The following is a 16,329-nucleotide window of genomic DNA, read 5'->3' on the forward strand; positions in this document are numbered from 1 at the left end:
GTGCAAGCCCCTCTCTTTGCAGGGAAAGACCAGGGGTCCCTTGTTCCTTTGCGCACTCACATCTTTCATCCCTTAGGTCACTTTGCGCTCCCCTGCCACACACTTTCCATTGTGTCTGTCCTGTGTTGAAGGCTTTCCTGTTATCTGTCCTTGCACGTCTCAGCTCCTGTGCTTTTTTCAGCAAGGCCCTTTGTGGCTGTGTTCTGCCCGGTCCGTTTAACCTTATTTCATAATTATGCACACTTCCCAGCTTGAACTTGAACGTTTGTTTCTGACTTGTTCCCGTTGGCCCGGACACACAGTGCCGTTTCCTGCCCCCTCTTTTCGTTTTTCTTTTCAGACTTCTTTGCCTCAGATGTTTGCCATTCCCCATCTGTCTCTCCAGATCTTACCCATCTTGTCCTTCCCCGCCTCCCCGATGCCTCTGAAGACGCCATTCATGTTTCTCTCCCTTCCCCGGGACACATTCTTAACGTTGGAGTTGGTGTTAGGTACTTTCACTTGCAATGGGAGTTTCTTTATTCACAAAGCCTCTTGAGTGTTGCTCTCCAGCTATTTTGTGTGTCCGTCCAGGGCAGTGACCTTGCCAGTTATTTGTCTTGTTCTCCCAAGCACGGGTGCTAAGGACATAGTCTGTGGGTATGCAGATGTGTGTGACTTGTTCACACGAACTGTGAGGATGAGGACTTGGTGAATGGTGGAAATTCAGATCTAAACTGTATCTCCAGGGCATGATGGCGCCTGTCTGTAGTGCAGTTACTTAGAACTTGGGAGGGTGAGGTGGGAGGATTTCTTGAGGTCAGGAGTTCAAGACCAACTTGGGCAACATAGCAAGATCCTGTCTCTACAAAAAAATAAAATAAAAATAAATAAATGGTCATTTATTTGAGCCCAGGAGTTCAAGGCTGCAGTGAGCTGTGATCACACCACTGTACTCCAACCTGGGTTACAGAGCGAGACCCTGTTTCAAAAATAAATAAGGAAATAAAATGCATCTCTGATTCTGTTTTCAGACAAGGGATTTATGTTTTCTACATGGAACAGAAGTAACACGCTATGGTCTTTCAATTAACCAGTGCGCCACCTGGGAGCAAAGCCCTTTTGTGATAAAGTTGGCTAATTTGTGTGTGGTTTTTTTTTTTTTAAATTTTCGTAAATGTTGCAAAACCTTGTTGGTAAACACTCTCATGGCAGTTTAAGTGGTGTGCTTTTCTAGGTTGAATAACCAAAAAACCTGCTTACCAGTGTATAGGTTTTGTTTTTGTTTTTAAATACTGCTCCTTGCGGAGCAGGGCTTACCCACAGGCAGTGCTCTCGGAGTAACCACAGTTGTTGATTAAATGGCCCGAGTACAAAAGAATTTGTTTCACTCTCCTGCTCCTCTTGCTTTATTTTGTTTTGTGCTCTGGCATTTGGGGTTTTTTACCCCTTTCCTCTCAGGTGTCTCATGTCTTCCCACCAAGACCAGAGGAAGGAAGAGAAAGAGATTTGCTTTGAGGCCAGATACAAATCTGTGCCTGCCACAGACCAGCTTTGTAACCTACTAGGCCAGTGACTAGTGTAAGACTGCTGTGAGGAGGTGCTGGAGTGAAACAGACAGCAGGGGTGAGGGTAGGCAAGGGTGACCTGGTGATGCCACAGTCTCCTCCTCTCCCTTCCAGATACCCTGCCGCTTCCCACCTCCAAATACCAGGGGAACTGAATCAGTTTATAAGTGAGTAAATGACTATGAATGTGTATCTCTGTTAGATCAAATAGGCATTTATATTGAAGCTCTTTCATCCGTTCCAATTTCATATACAAAACAGGGAGACGTGAGGGATCCCAGGATAGACTCACGACTCACGTATCTTACTTCAGGGCGAGGAGATACTGCTCTTCGTTAATTGGGGCCTCCGTGGAGTGCGAAATCCTCGAGGGAGAACACTTTCTGACGGGCAGCTGTGCCCATGTTGGGCAGCTGTGCCAATTTTGTTCCTCTGGTTGGTTGGGCAGGGGGCACAGGTCCTGCTTTGCCCCTTCTCCATCTTTGTGGCAGCTAGCTGCGTTCAGAAACCATCCATCCGCTCACCTGTTCCTTGCCTGAATATTCTCTGAGCTGCCTGTCCCCTTTTCTCTAACTTTGTTTTCTTCCTCTGACTGAGGTCCTGTGCACATCAGATTTTCAGCATTGTTTTAGTTACAGGAAATATCTTCAGTCCGTCGTTCATCTTCTCAGAGCACATCTTCTTTCTCTCATCCTAGATTTCATCCTTGGGCCTTTTTGTATTTCTGATTCTGGTTTTTTTAGTTTCCGATGGTTAGGTGTGATATTGAAATACATCTTTTTCATTCATCAAGGTATTCTTAGATCTTCCAGCAGCCTAATGTGCAGTAGAATTTGTTTTTACCCAAATGAATAAGCAGTCTACTTTTTGGGGTAGCTGACTTAAAACCCAACTTTGTTCAAGTCAGGAAGTGGAGGGAAATGTTCCATTTTCTCCGATGACATGTAAAAGGACCTGGTCAATCAGTGGGAGATTGTGCTGTCCTCATTTGTAAAGTTGTGAATGCCATCGTGTGAGTCCTGTTGCATTTCATCAAAGCTGGGGTGGTGTAATTAGTCAGATTTAGTTGGTTTTGAAAATGGACAATTAGAGTGAGCTTTCATTATGTGCTGCTTTGTACAGCGCCAGACCTTCTCCCTTGTATTCCGTCTCTCAGCATTATGCATTCCAGTTGGTTTTTCCCCATGCTTTTCCTGAGCTGTATCCAAGTGTTTTTAACGTGCTAGAGTGAAGGCAATTGTGGTGCAGTAGGAAAATATTTCAAGGAGAAATAAAATGGATCAGATTCAGCTTCTTGCCTCTCTGATTTATCTGGTTTTATAAAAACAAACAAACCCCAAAACCTTGTTTTATGGAAAATTTCAAGCATACACAGGTAGAGAGAATCATATAATAAATGCCATTTACCCATCACCCAGTGTCAATGTTATCAGCATCTTGCCAGGCCTGGCACAGTGGCTCATGCCTGTAATCCCAGCACTTTGGGAGGCCAAGGTGGGAGGATGGCTTGAGGCCGGGAGTTTGAGACCAACCTGGGCACCGTGGTAAGACCTTGTCTCTAAAAAACAAAACAAACTGTTGCCACTATTTTTATCAGTTCTACCCACTTTTTTCTTTCCTGGTGTATTAAAGCAGATTTCAGGTGTCTTGTTAATTTGTTGACGGATACTTCAGTGTGCGTCTCTAACCTTTTGCTTTTATTATTTTTATTTTTTTGAGATAGGGTCTTGCTTTGTCACCTAGGCTGGAGTGTAGTGGCACGATTATAGCTCACTGCAGCCTCGAACTCCTGGGCTCAAGGAGCCCTGCCTCAGCCTGCTGAGTAGCTGGGACTACAGGCTCACACCACCATGGCAGCTAATTTTTCTTTTTCTTTTTTTAAATTTGAAATTATATTCCTGTTGCTTAAGATTACTAAGGCAGACTTTTTTTTTTAAACCAAAATATTCAGTCTCCATAGAGACTGTCAGAAATGGCCAGTGCTGGCTGAGCACAGTGGCTCATGCCTATAATCCCAGCCCTTTGGGAGGCTGAGGCGGGTGGATCATTTGAGGTCAGGAGTTTGAGACCAGCCTGGCCAACATGGTGAAACCCTGTTTCTACTAAAAATACAAAAATTAGCCGGGCGTGGTGGCAGGCACCTGTAATCCCAGCTACTTGGGAGGCTGAGGCAGGAGAATCGCTTGAACCCGGGAGGCAGAGGTTGTAGAGAGCTGAGGTCGTGCCACTGCACTCCAGCCTGGGCGACAGAGCGAGACTTTGTCTCAAAGAAAAAAAAAAGGAAATGGCCAGTGCCAGCTCTATTGCAAGTTATCTTGTGGTATTGGGAAGTTTTCAATTAGCAATAATCGTGCCTCGGGTAAACCTCATTTGACTATGATAGGGCCACTGTGCAAAGAGCCTTTTTCCTTTTTAAACACAACCACCATGTTGTTATCACACTGACAAAAGTACTAATAATGCCTGATAATCATCTAATACACAGTCCATGTTCATATTTTCTCACTTGTCTAAAAAATGTCTTTCGTAAGTTGCTTGGATCCTACTTCAGATGAAGCCGTTTGTATTTGGTTATGTTGTTTCCGGTGTCTCCTTTATTCTCTGACATTCTCCCTTTCCTTTTGTTTCCTTTCATGCCATTGATTTGTTAGAGAAACTGGGTCATTTGTCCTGTTCAGTTACCTTAACCTTTTGCTGATTTAATTGTTCCTTACAGCAAATAGGCTGTAAGGAGAAGGTGTGGACCTAAATTCAATCAATGCAGCCACCCTTTAGCAGTTCTCTTTATTTATTTATTTATTTATTTTTTTTTTTGAGGCGGCGTTTCACTCTTCACCCAGGCTGGAGTGCAGTGGCACAATCTTGGCTCACTGCAACCTCCGCCTCCTGGGTTCCAGCGATTCTCCTGCCTCAGTCTCTGAGTAGCCGGGACTACAGGCATGCGCCACCACGCGCGGCTAATTTTTGTATTTTTAGTACAGATGGGGTTTCACCGTGTTGGCCAGGCTGGTCTCAAACTCCTGACCTCAAGTGATCCACCCTCCTTGGCCTCCTAAAGTGCTGGGATTACAGGCGTGAAACACTGAGCCTGGCTAGCAGTTCTGTTTAAACATTTGCTGGCAGAGATGGAAACTAATAGTTAAAACCAGCTGCTCCTCTTTTCTTCCTAGGATTATTCTATATAATTTTGAATTGCAAATAAGATGCAAGGTATTTTTTCCCAAATTAAACTAGGCCATTCTATTTATGGTTACTCCTTATTTATTTATTTTTATAGTTACTTTTTAACACTGAATGGGTCCTCATAGTTTGTACTGAAAGCAGGTGAGAGGGATTAATTTATTGGCAGCGTTTCTATGTAGTGCATGTAGCAGGCACTTGGCAGGAGTCTGGCCTGGGGCTGAGGAGGTGGGTGGTGTTTGTGGTCTGAGGTGTCCAGTTGTGCTGGGCAGTCAGTCCTTGCCCTTTTCTGTTGTCTCTTTTATTAGAGCTCTGGATAGGGCTATTGGGCTGACTGCGGAAGCTTCCCCAGAGAAGTTCACCATAGAGCGGATTTTGGTTGGCAGATGTTGTAATTGATCCATCTCTCTTGATTTTTGACCTGTACGCTAGTGAAGCAGACACTTTTACTTTATAGTTCTAGTGGAATTATTTTGCATGTTGTAACAAGAAGCATATACTGCGCTGGAATTTTCTTGAAAGGTGCAAGTTGATGTAAGAGGACAGCAGCCCTCTGTATCCTTGTGTTCTGCACCCACAGATACAACCAACCGTGGATCAGAAATGTTCAGGAAAAACAATAAAAATAATATAACAATAAAATGTAATACAAATAAAACACATGTAACAACTATTTACATAGCATTTACGTTATATTTGGTATTATAAGTAATGTAGAGAGAATTTAAAGTGTATGGGAGGGCTGGGTGTGGTGGCTCACATCTGTAATCCCAGTGCTTTGGGAGGCCAAGGCGGGAGAATTCTTGAGGCCAGTAGTTTGAGACTAGCCTGGGCAACTTAGCGAGACCCTGTCTCTATGATAAATTGAAAAAAATTAGCTGGGTATGGTGGCGCATGCCCGTACTCTCAGCTACTCAGGAGACTTGAGACAGGAGGATTGTTTGAGCCTAGGAGTTTGAGGCTGCCGTGAGCTATAATTATGCCACTCTGGCCTATGTGAGCAGAGGGAGGCCCTGTATCTAAAAGATGTGTGTCTGTGTATATGAGAGGATGTGTGTAGGTTAAACTTAAAATGTAAATGCCACTCCATTTTTATATCAGGGACTTGGGCATCCACAGGTTTTGGGATTGGAGGGACATCCTGGAACCAGTCCCCTACAGATACCGAGGGAGGACTCTACTGGCCCCCTCCCTTTTTTTTTTTTTTTTTTTTTAAGAAAAGCCTCTCTCTATAATTATGTATCAATATTTAAAATAATTGCTGTGTGTATCTTTATGTGTACTGGATCAATTTTCCATTCAGACATCTACCCTGTTTTTCAGTGATCTGTACTGCCATGTGTATCAGTAGAGTATCCGAGGTACTGATAAGCATCCAGTTTGTAAATGTCTTGTGTATTTCAGTAGATGGCTGCGTCCTTACTTCTTTTCCTTTTAGGGGTCCAGCCTTCCCCTTCTGATCTGGACTTTCTTTATCCCACTTTCTTGCCTTATTAAGGTGCGGATGGACTGTTTGTTCCTTTTCCTCTGGTTTTGCTGTTTGGGGACCCCCAGTTGTATATTTTGCATTTTCTGGCAATAATAGGTGTTTTAATGAGCAGTTAATGCTATTTTAGGCATAGCTATCTGGCTGTCTTACTGGGCAGCACTTCCTGGGCAGCCCCATTTAAACCTGTGGCTTCACCTGTCACTTTATAAACTAAAGATCTCAAAGCTTTATTTTTACCTGAGATGCACCCCAGGAGCTTCCAAACTCCAAGCCAGGTGTCTGGCAGACATCTCCATTTCACTGTCCCAGGCAGATTTAATGCCTCTGAAACAGAGTTCATCTCCTCCTGCTTGCGCAAAAAGCACACACCCCAACAGAAACAAACACACGTCCACACCCACCCACCCACCCCAGTAAAAACCAAACCAATAAAACACCACTTAGAAGCTCTCCCTTTCCCCTGAGCTGCTGCTTTAGATGCATGGCCCCGCAGGTACCTTACCCTCAGAGCAGAAATCCAGGCATCCCTGGCAACCTTCCTTCCTCACCCCTCAGTCTTGCTGGTGCCCAGATGGGAGCTGGCACAGATGTCTCCTGGATGGGCACTCACTTTGCTCTTCTATAGCCTTGGTGGCTTAGCCCCAGACCACTCCTCCTTACAACAGCCTCTGGACCCTGAGTCTACCCCTCACTCTTCTGCTCTTCCTCGGGGCTGCTGCCAGAGAGATCGGTACATTGTAAACCTGACCGTGCTGCCTGCAAGTCTGAAATGATGAAGTGGCTGCACCTCATCTTTATTTATTTATTTTTTAAATTTTTTTGAGACAGAATCTCGCTCTGTTGCCCAGGTTGGAATGCAGTGGCGCCATCTCGGCTCACTGCAGCCTCCGCCTCCCTCCTGCCTCAGCCTCAGCTGGGATTACAGGCGTGAGCCACTTCGCCCAGTCCATGTACCTCATCTTTAAGATGAGGTTCCCAGCTTAAGCTTGGCTCCCAGAATCCTTTGTCATTGGCTTTCTGCCTGTCCGTGCAGCCTCCTCTCCACAGCGAGGCCTCCACACCCACTGCACAGTCTAATTATGTCGAATTTCTTGCTGTTTCCTAGGTATACCATTTTTTGTCATGGTCTTGGTGCCTTGACCACATACTTGCCTGGAACACCTTTCCTCCTTTCTCACCTGGCTGACTCTAGCTGGCTGCATGCAGTTGCTCCTGGTGGAGGGTCCTCTCTGTGCACTGGCAGCTGCTGTAGGGTCCTGACCCTCCACTGGTCTCTCTGCCTCTCTGTGTCACCTTCCCTGCAACTGCCAGTGTTCCCAGGGTGAGAATCAAATCATCATGCCCTCAAAAATAGATTTCTTGGCAGGGCGCGATGGCTCACATCTGTAATTCCAGCACTTTGGGAAGCTGAGGCAGGCGGATCACTTGAGGTCAGGAGTTCGAGACCAGCCTGGCCAACGTGGTGAAACCCCATCTCTACTAAAAATACAAAAATTAGCTGGGCATGGTGGCGCACATCTGTAATCCTAGCTACTGGGGAGGCTGAGGCACGAGAGTTGCTTGAACCCAGGAGGCTGAGGTTGCAGTGAGCTGGGATTGCACCACTGCACTCCAGACTGGGCGGCAGAGTGAGACGTCATCTAAAAAAAAAAAAGATTTCCATGAAGAGTAGAGAGTCTTGCAATGTATGCTTTCGTTTCTTGCATCACTTCTTCTCTTTCAGTGAAATTTTTTTTTTTTTAACTCTAATCCCATGACATAATGAAAATTTTGACAAAAGGCTACATTGGAACATAGTCTTTTGATCGGGTGTATTTACTATTTATGGTTCAAAAGAATCTGATGCAAATCATGTTTTGTGAGTAAAATAGTTCAGTGAACTGAAGCTTATAATCCCTCTAGTTGCCTGAAAAGCGTGTCCTGGTTTATGTGTCACTTAGCGTTTTGAGTGGCTTTTCTCCTTTAGTGATGAATACAAAGTATATACAAAATCCTATTTCTTTGGTTCTCCTACAGAACATAAATTTATTTTAAGTAAAATTCTTGACTCTGGTAGAATGGTAATCTGATTTTAAGATTTCTCCAAATTTAAAACCCAGGAGTTATTACATAATTCTTGTTTTCTTAATAAATAAGTTATTCCATAACATGAGGTAGGCCTAATCACAAAATGTGTGTGTTTCTTTTCTTTTTCCTAGTTTAATGCTTGTGTATGTATTAAAAAACAAGGCCAGAACTAAAAGCTACAAGGTACATATTTTAAGAAGTAAATTGATTTAAGTGGTCATTTGTATGTTGCAGGATTTGTGGCATTAATATTTAGAAAGCTCTTCTCCAAACACCTATTATCTTCGTTTGAATTTTCTCACACAAAGTTGGTTTAGAATGTAAATTCGAAGAGTTCCAAATCCTAATTCTTCACTGAGTCAGAATTTCTGGAGGTGGGTCCCGCAGTCTGTGGCTTCACAAGGCTTCCAGGTGATTCTTACGCCTGCTCAAGCTGGAGAACCACTGGTGTGGATTTGCATCATTTGAATTTGTAGTACATGGGATAGGAAGAAAGGAGGGTGGTTTCTATTATAACTTTTTTTTTTTTTTTTTGAGACGGGGCCTCACTGTGTTGCCCAGGCTGGACTGCAGTGGCATGGTCTTGGCTCACTGCAGCCTCCACCTCCCAGGTTCAAGCAATTCTCCTGCCTCAGCCTCCTGAGTAGCTGGGATTACAGGCGTGCGCCACCATGCCCGGCTAATTTTTGTATTTTTAGTAGAGACGGGATTTCACCATGTTGGTCAGGCTGCTCCCAAACTCCTGACCTCGTGATCCATCTGCCTCGGCCTCCCAAAGTGCTGGGATTACAGGCATGAGCCACCGCACCTGGCCATAACTTTTATTTAAAAGTTTTTCAAAGGAATGATTTTTTTCAACAGTCCGTATAAGTAGGCTCTTATTACATCATGTTTTCATGTGACGGATTTAACATACACTAGAAGGAGACTGTTTGCTTTATGTACTTCTCCAAATTGCTGTTCTTGAGTTTATTTAGTGATGTCCACGTTATATTAACAAGCATGTGGGCCGGGCATGAGCTACCGCGCCTGGCCATAACTTTTATTTTTGTATTTTTAGTAGAGATGGGGTTTCACCATATTGGCCAGACTGGTCTCGAACTCCTGACTTCGTGATCCACCCGCCTTGGCCTCCCAAAGTGCTGGGATTACAGGCGTGAGCCATCGTGCCCGGCCTGTAACCACTTTTAAGTGCAGAGTTCAGTGGCACTAATTAAATTCACATTGTTGTGCAGCCACCACCACCATCCATCTCCAGAACTTTCTCATCTCCCCAAACTGAAGCTCTGTCCCCATGAAACACTCCTTCCCCATTCTTCCTTTCTCCAGCCCCTGGCAGCCACATTCTTTCTGTCCCTATAAATTTGGCTACTCTCGGTACCTCTTATGGGTAGAGTGACACAGTACTTGACCTTTTGTGTGACTGGGTTTTTTCATGTAGCCTAATGTCTTCAAGGTTCATCCATGTTGTAGCATGTGCAGAATTCCCTTCCTCTTCAGGGGTGAATTGTACTCAATTGTATGTGCCACATTCTGAATTGAATTGTGCTCAATTGTATCTGCCACATTCTGCTCATCCATTGACTTATCGATGGACGTTGGGCTGTTTCTACCTTTTGGCTGTTGTCTGTACTATACATTTTTAAAGTTTAAATTACATTTTATAGCTTTCTTTCTTTTTTTTTTTTTTTTTTTTTTGAGACAGTCTCACTCTGTTGCCTAGGCTGGAGCACGATCTCGGCTCACCGCAACCTCCGCCTCCGGGGCTCAAGCAATTCTCATGCCTCCCAAGTAGCTGGGATTACAAATGTGCACCACCATGCCTAGCTAATTTTTGTAATTTTAATAGAGACGGGGTTTCACCATGTTGGCCACGCTGGTCTAGAACGCCTGGCTTTATGTGATCTACCTAGCTGTAGTGTTTTTTTTTGTTTTGTTGTTTTTGAGATAGAGTCTCACTCTATCACCCAGGCTGGAGTGCAGTGGCACAATTTCAGCTCACTATAGCCTCCACCTCCTGGGTTCAAGCAATTCTCCTGCCTCAGCCTCCGAAGTAGCTGGGATTACAGGTGTGAGCCACCACACCTGGCTAATTTTTGCATTTTTAGTAGAGATGGGGGTTCACCCTCTTGGCCAGGCTGGTCTTGAACTTCTGACCTCAGGCGATGGGCCTGCCTGGGCCTCCCAAAGTGCTGGGATTACCAGCATGAGCCACGACACCCGGCCTCTTTTCTTTTCTTTTTTTTTTTTTTTTTTTGAGACAGAGTCTCTGTTGCCCAGGCTGGAGTGCAGTGGCGCGATCTCGGCTCACTGCAACCTCCGTCTCCCAGGTTCAAGCGATTCTTCTCTCTTAGCTTCCCAAGTAACTGGGACTACAGGCGCCCACCACCAAGCCTAGCTAATTTTTGTATTTTTAGTAGGGATGGGGTTTCACCATATTGGCCACACTGGTCTCGAACTCCTGACCTCGTGATCTGCCTGCCTCAGCCTCCCAAAGTGCTGGGATTACAGGCGTGAGCCACTGCTCCCGGCCCTTGTCTTTTATATTTGATAGATTCCAGATCCAAAAGACAAGTTCCTTGAGGAATTCAACCACTATTTTATTCCATCTGTTGAAAATAACAGCTTTAATTTACAGCTCATGATTGCCATTGTTGTTAATTTTTTAACAAAGAAAGAATAGCGTGTAAAAGCTGCTGTGGAGTGATGAGCTGAGTGGTGACCCACTTAAATAAAAGGGTGAACTCCTGTGCTAAGGGAATGGAGGTGGTAGAGAAGATAGAGAATTCTATAGATGACCCTACCCCCTGTTAAGTGTTCAAGTCATAGTGTTACTCCTGATTTTCTTTTCTTTGTTCTTCAGAGTGTGATTTAAATTTTAAGTGCTTCAAGGTCTATGAGGTACAGCCTGCACAGTAGATATTTAATAAACAGTGAGTGATCAATATTTTCCTGATGGATTAAACCACTCCTATTGGCAGCCTACTGACTCTGTGGAGCTATTATTCTGGTTCATGAAACCAGATAATATTTCCATAGCTCATTGCATTCCTTTATGTGGGCAAACACATGGTATCTTTAAAAGCTGACAGCTGCAGTTCCCTAGAACACCAAATGCTTTTCTGAAGTCCACAGATTTCTTTTACACTCTGGAAAGTAAAACTGTACTCTCTAAGTCCAAGCGGATCTGAAGGGGAATATGCACACTGCTATTTTGTTGTTAGAGAGAGATTTGTACTCAGTTTGCTCTTTATTAGACCAAAAATTTTTCAGATTAGGAATGGTTTTTGAATATCATGCATATTTTGGTTTCCTTTGGATGCTTTCAGCATCATGTGATTGCTTTAAACACATGAAAAGCAAAGAGAAATAAAACCTTTCATAGCCCTGTAGACATTCTTGTTTGCTTAGGGCTTAAGTAATTGTAGCATGCAAAGTATTTGACATTCAAGATTTATTGACAGAGACCAGGTATCTTAAGTATAAAGATTTGTATTTAAAGATGTGTATACCTCCTTTTTTTTCTAACTAGTGTCTTTATAATTCTCTAACAGGGATTGGTTGTCTTTATACTTTTATTTTGATAATCGAAAAACTACATAGATGCGTTGAGATCATCTGTATAGCATGCTTACCGCTGAGCACTATCAGCACATGGTTAGCTTTTATTTTTTGTGGACAACAAATAATACTATTTTAATGGCTGAAAGTAAATACAAAAAGAATAGGGATGAAATTACTATGTAAATGATGTGTTTGAGCCAACTATATACTGGGGTACTTACTTTGCAGATGGAGAGCTGTACAAATAAAGATTTAAATAGAGTAAAGTGATGGGAGTAGTGAGTCATCAAACAGCTTCTGCCCAGTTTGAAAGAAGCTGTGCCCCTCCTGTTCAGTTCCATATTCATTTTGAAGGGGAAATTGGTCTTCAACAAATTGTCATTTTCCCCATGAAATGTATGTTGTTTACATTTTATAATTGTATGAGCTTTTTTGTTTTAGAAACTAGTTTGTTTGCACCTATTTAAGTAACGTTATAATAAAAATAACTGGCCAGTCAAGGTGGCTCACACCTATAATCCCAGTCCTTTGGGAGGCCAAGGCAGGCAGATAACTGGGGGTCAGGAGTTTGAGGCCAGTCTGGCCAACATGGTGAAACCCTGTCTGTACTAAAAATACAAAAATTAGCTGGGCATTTTGGCATCCACCTGTAATCCCAGCTGCTGGGGCGGCTGAGGCGAGAGAATCACTTGAGCCGCGGGGTGGGGGTGGGGTGGAGGTTGCAGTGAGCTGAGAGTGCGCCACTGCACTCCAGCCTGGGCAATAAAGCGAGACTCTATCTCAAAAAAAAAATTAATTAAAAAATAAAAATAACTAGTCAATAGACTGAGTTCTGCAAGGGGAAAAAAATAACTGGTCAACATTAAAGTTTCAAGGAAATGTTTCTCTTTTAAAAGGAGGGTTTGTACATTACTCAAGCTTCATAAAGGATTTCTTTGCCATAGAGATTTTGCTTTACTTTCATGAATCCAAATCAGCTAGGTCCTTAAATTGTTTTTTTTTTTTTTCTTTAAACAACCAGAGGTTAAGGAGGGGAGGGGAATAAACATCCTTGTATTATCCTATTTGTGTTTAACATGAGTGCCTGGTTGGCTCAAGTACTGTATTTTAATTTTTGTTTGTTTCCCTTCCCTCCCCTCCCCTCCTCTCCCTTCCTTCCTTCCTCTCTTTCTCTCTCTCTTTCTCTCTTCTTTCTTCTTTTTTTTTTTTTAACAAACCCTTGTGTTGAGGGCTGACTTTCAATGGATTGCAGTGAGGGAGTTGCTCTGCTACTTACAAATCCCCAACCCAGAATTCTGCAGGCCGTCTACGAATGGTTTAGAGCCAGGTTCCCCACGAACATGGGTGGCCCAATGGGCGAGGGGCGGCTGCCTTTCCCAGGACGAGGGGCTCTCTGCACCGGACCCCGGTCCTGGCGCGCGGCGGGGGAGGGACTGGCTGTCCGAGGCCATTGGAGGCCAACCGAGGCCCTGCAGGCACTGCTGTATCCGTCTGCCTGGGTGAGATTCTGACTTAAAGGCGTTCAGTCATAATCCCACAGATGGTAGCTTCGCCCCATTGGCTCCTTATTGTGGCTCAAGTATTTTAAAATGTGGGCAACGCTTCAATGCAAGGAATCAAATTAGTACTGATTTGACAGTCATTTTAATTGAAGTTGATATTGACTGGTATCAATAAGATGAGATATGAGATGAGAATGGAAAATAGGAATGACAGTGTCTTCAGTTTCTTCTGGGTGTAATTTAGATCTGTGGAAAGTAACATGACGTATATTTTGACCGCATTATTACCATATGGTGGAAAGGTTAAAAAAATGTGTTGTGGACCAGGCGCGGTGGCTCACACGTGTAATCCCAGCACTTTGGGAGGCCGAGGCAGGTGGATCACCTGAGGTCGGGAGTTCGAGACCAGCATGACCAACATGGAGAAACCCCGTCTCTACTAAAAATACAAAATGAACTGGGCATGGTGGTACATGCCTGTAATCCCAGCTACTCGGGAGGTTGAGGCAGGAGAATCGCTTGAACCGGGGAGGCGGAGGTGTCGGTGAGCCGAGATGGTGCCATTGCACTCCAGCCAGGGCAACAAGAGCGAAACTCTGCCTCAAAAAAAAAAATGTGTTGTGGATTCTAATAGTCATGTTTTCTTTTTCATGAAGGACATTTTGGAGTGCTTTGTAGGGGATGTTAAGATCCTCACCTAAAACTATATCATGTTTTTAACTTTAAAAGTCTAAAACACTTACAGCTATTTAGTTTGAGAATATTGGCCATGTACCAGGGAGACAGGGGAGTTCGGTATGCCATCGGCAAATAGGACACAATTCTCCAGCAGCTTCTGCCTCCTGGACTCTTGTTATTTCCTGGAGGGGATTGACATAGCTCTTGCCACTGTGCTTGGTCTGAAGCTTGCAGTGGCAACTGAGCCCCTTGAGTTCTGCTCTCAGCGAGTATAGAGTCTGTGAAAATCGATGATACGAATTGGACTTACCCTGTCACACCCAACTAGAGTCGAGAGACCAGGGGAGAAGAAAAGCTGGGACACAGAGCGTCTGCCCCAGGATTATCTTGAAGGCCAGCTGCCAAAGTGACCTGCTGTAACTTTAAGACCAGTGTTATCTCCTTGCTGCTGAAATGAACTGCTGTGACTCTAAGACTGATTTTTCTCAGCACCGTCACTCACTCATCAGTCAGAGCTTGCCAGCTCCCAAAAACTTCACTAGTACCAATGAATTTTCAAAACAGTATGTCACCTTTCTTTCTTTTCTTTCTTTTTCTCCTCCCCTTTCCTCCTCTTTGGTTTTATACTTTAGCTATGAAGGCCATTTACCAGAGTCAAACTTGTTGTTAACAAGCAGAATTTTTAAGTTCATTCAGAAAGTCCCTTAGACCTTTCTGAGCCTGTTTACTTGCAGAGAGTAGACGCTGTCACCAGGTTCTTCGTGTCCTGCATTCACATGGATATTCAGTCTTCATATGCTGTCGAGTTTCTTTAAGATCAAAGGAGCGGCTCGCAGCGGGGCCACATAGATGATGACATTTCTCTTTCTCATAAAACCCCCCACCTTCCGTTTTTTCTTCACACATACCGAAGAGCACCCTGGTCTTTCTCTATGCCCCAAGTTGCAATTCTCTTTTCCCAAATGAAACTGTTTTAGGGATTCAGCTCTATATTTTTATTTGACCTTGACAAGCCCAGGGTGAAGATGATACTGCTTGGCCTGGAGAGGAGCCTGGGCTCCTGGGTGGCAGCCAGGGATCCTGCCACTGAACCACAATTTGCAAAATACTTAAAGAACATAGAACAGGTCTAAGAACAACATTTAGAGAGTGCTTGTGTGGCAATATCTCGTTTATTGCCCACACTTACTTTGTGGGTAGGCTCTTTTATCCCACTTTACAACTGAGGAAACAGGTTGAAATTGGTTACTAAGTGATTGCCCTGACCTGGCTGCCTCGCCTGCTGACAGCGGTGTGGGCTGACCCGGTACCGTGCCCCCGAGCAGGCAGAGCGCCTGTGCCCCCCTGGAGGCCATCAGCCCACGGTGCTCAGGCACTTGGCTTTCATCATTCCCAACAGGGCCAGTTTGCAGTCTTTGCTGTAGAAGACCTCTCTGGCAGTCACTCTGAACCAATTCTGGTTTGAGGGAGGACTGCTCAATTTGGTCAATTAAACTCAATTTTTTGAAAAACCTCCCTGTTTCCCCCCACCTCTTTTCCCTTTCACTCTGTCTGGTCTGATCCGTCTCCCTGCTGGGCAGTAACCCTTTTTCCCAGCGCTCCCCCTTTGTTGGTGGCTTTCTTTCTGTTAGCTTGGACAGGAGGCCTTTGCTTCCAGGTTGTCCAGCTGGGATTCAAATCAAGGTCCATTGACACAGGAGCCCAGGCTCTAATTTGCTCTGCCATATGCCTCCCCGGTTTGTGTCCTAGAATGACAGCGTTGGAGGAGTGGAGGGAAAGGACACTTGGTGGATAGCTGAGTCGGACATGATAATTGGGTGGGTGCGGATGAGGGTGGTGGTGATGGGGAGTGGGAGGAAGTTGCTAGGAAAGCTGAGCTTAAAATAGCTGAAGGCCATAGATACTGGTACAGTGTGGAGTCTGGCAGATAGTTGTGTGGCAGAGAAGGCTTTTGTCCTGAGAATAGTAGATGACCTCCCAGAACTGTGGGAACAACAGTCTCATGTTTAGATTTATTCAGGCCACAATGGAGCTGAGCAATTCGCTTCCTGACATGAATTCTTTCTCTTCCAAGTAGATCATGTTTCCTTATTCTGTGGAAAACGTTAATGCCATTAGAAGCCAGATTGAGGGCTACCTGTAACCGGAAACCTCTGCAGAGAACATCCTGTTACTCAGTACCTCTTTTTCTTCATTTATTTTATGAAAGTTCTCTTTCCACTTGACTGATATTTATCTTCAGGGCCATATTTTCTCCTTCTATCAACCGAATATAGTATACGTAGCTAATCAACGAATTAGA

General features: G+C 44.2%; 1 protein-coding gene and 1 pseudogene across 8 annotated transcripts in view; one reads left to right on the forward strand and one right to left on the reverse strand.

Annotated features, from left to right (window-relative positions):
* The window catches only part of SEC14L1 (SEC14 like lipid binding 1), a 76,654-nt gene that overhangs the window by 9,152 nt on the left and 51,173 nt on the right, over positions 1 to 16,329 (forward strand). The gene's annotated exons all lie outside the window — the stretch shown is intronic.
* LOC112129857 (U4 spliceosomal RNA) lies at positions 3,833 to 3,947 on the reverse strand (annotated as a pseudogene).

Source organism: Pongo abelii, chromosome 19 (genome assembly GCF_028885655.2).
Source record: "Pongo abelii isolate AG06213 chromosome 19, NHGRI_mPonAbe1-v2.0_pri, whole genome shotgun sequence".
Taxonomy (NCBI): Eukaryota; Metazoa; Chordata; class Mammalia; order Primates; family Hominidae; genus Pongo; species Pongo abelii.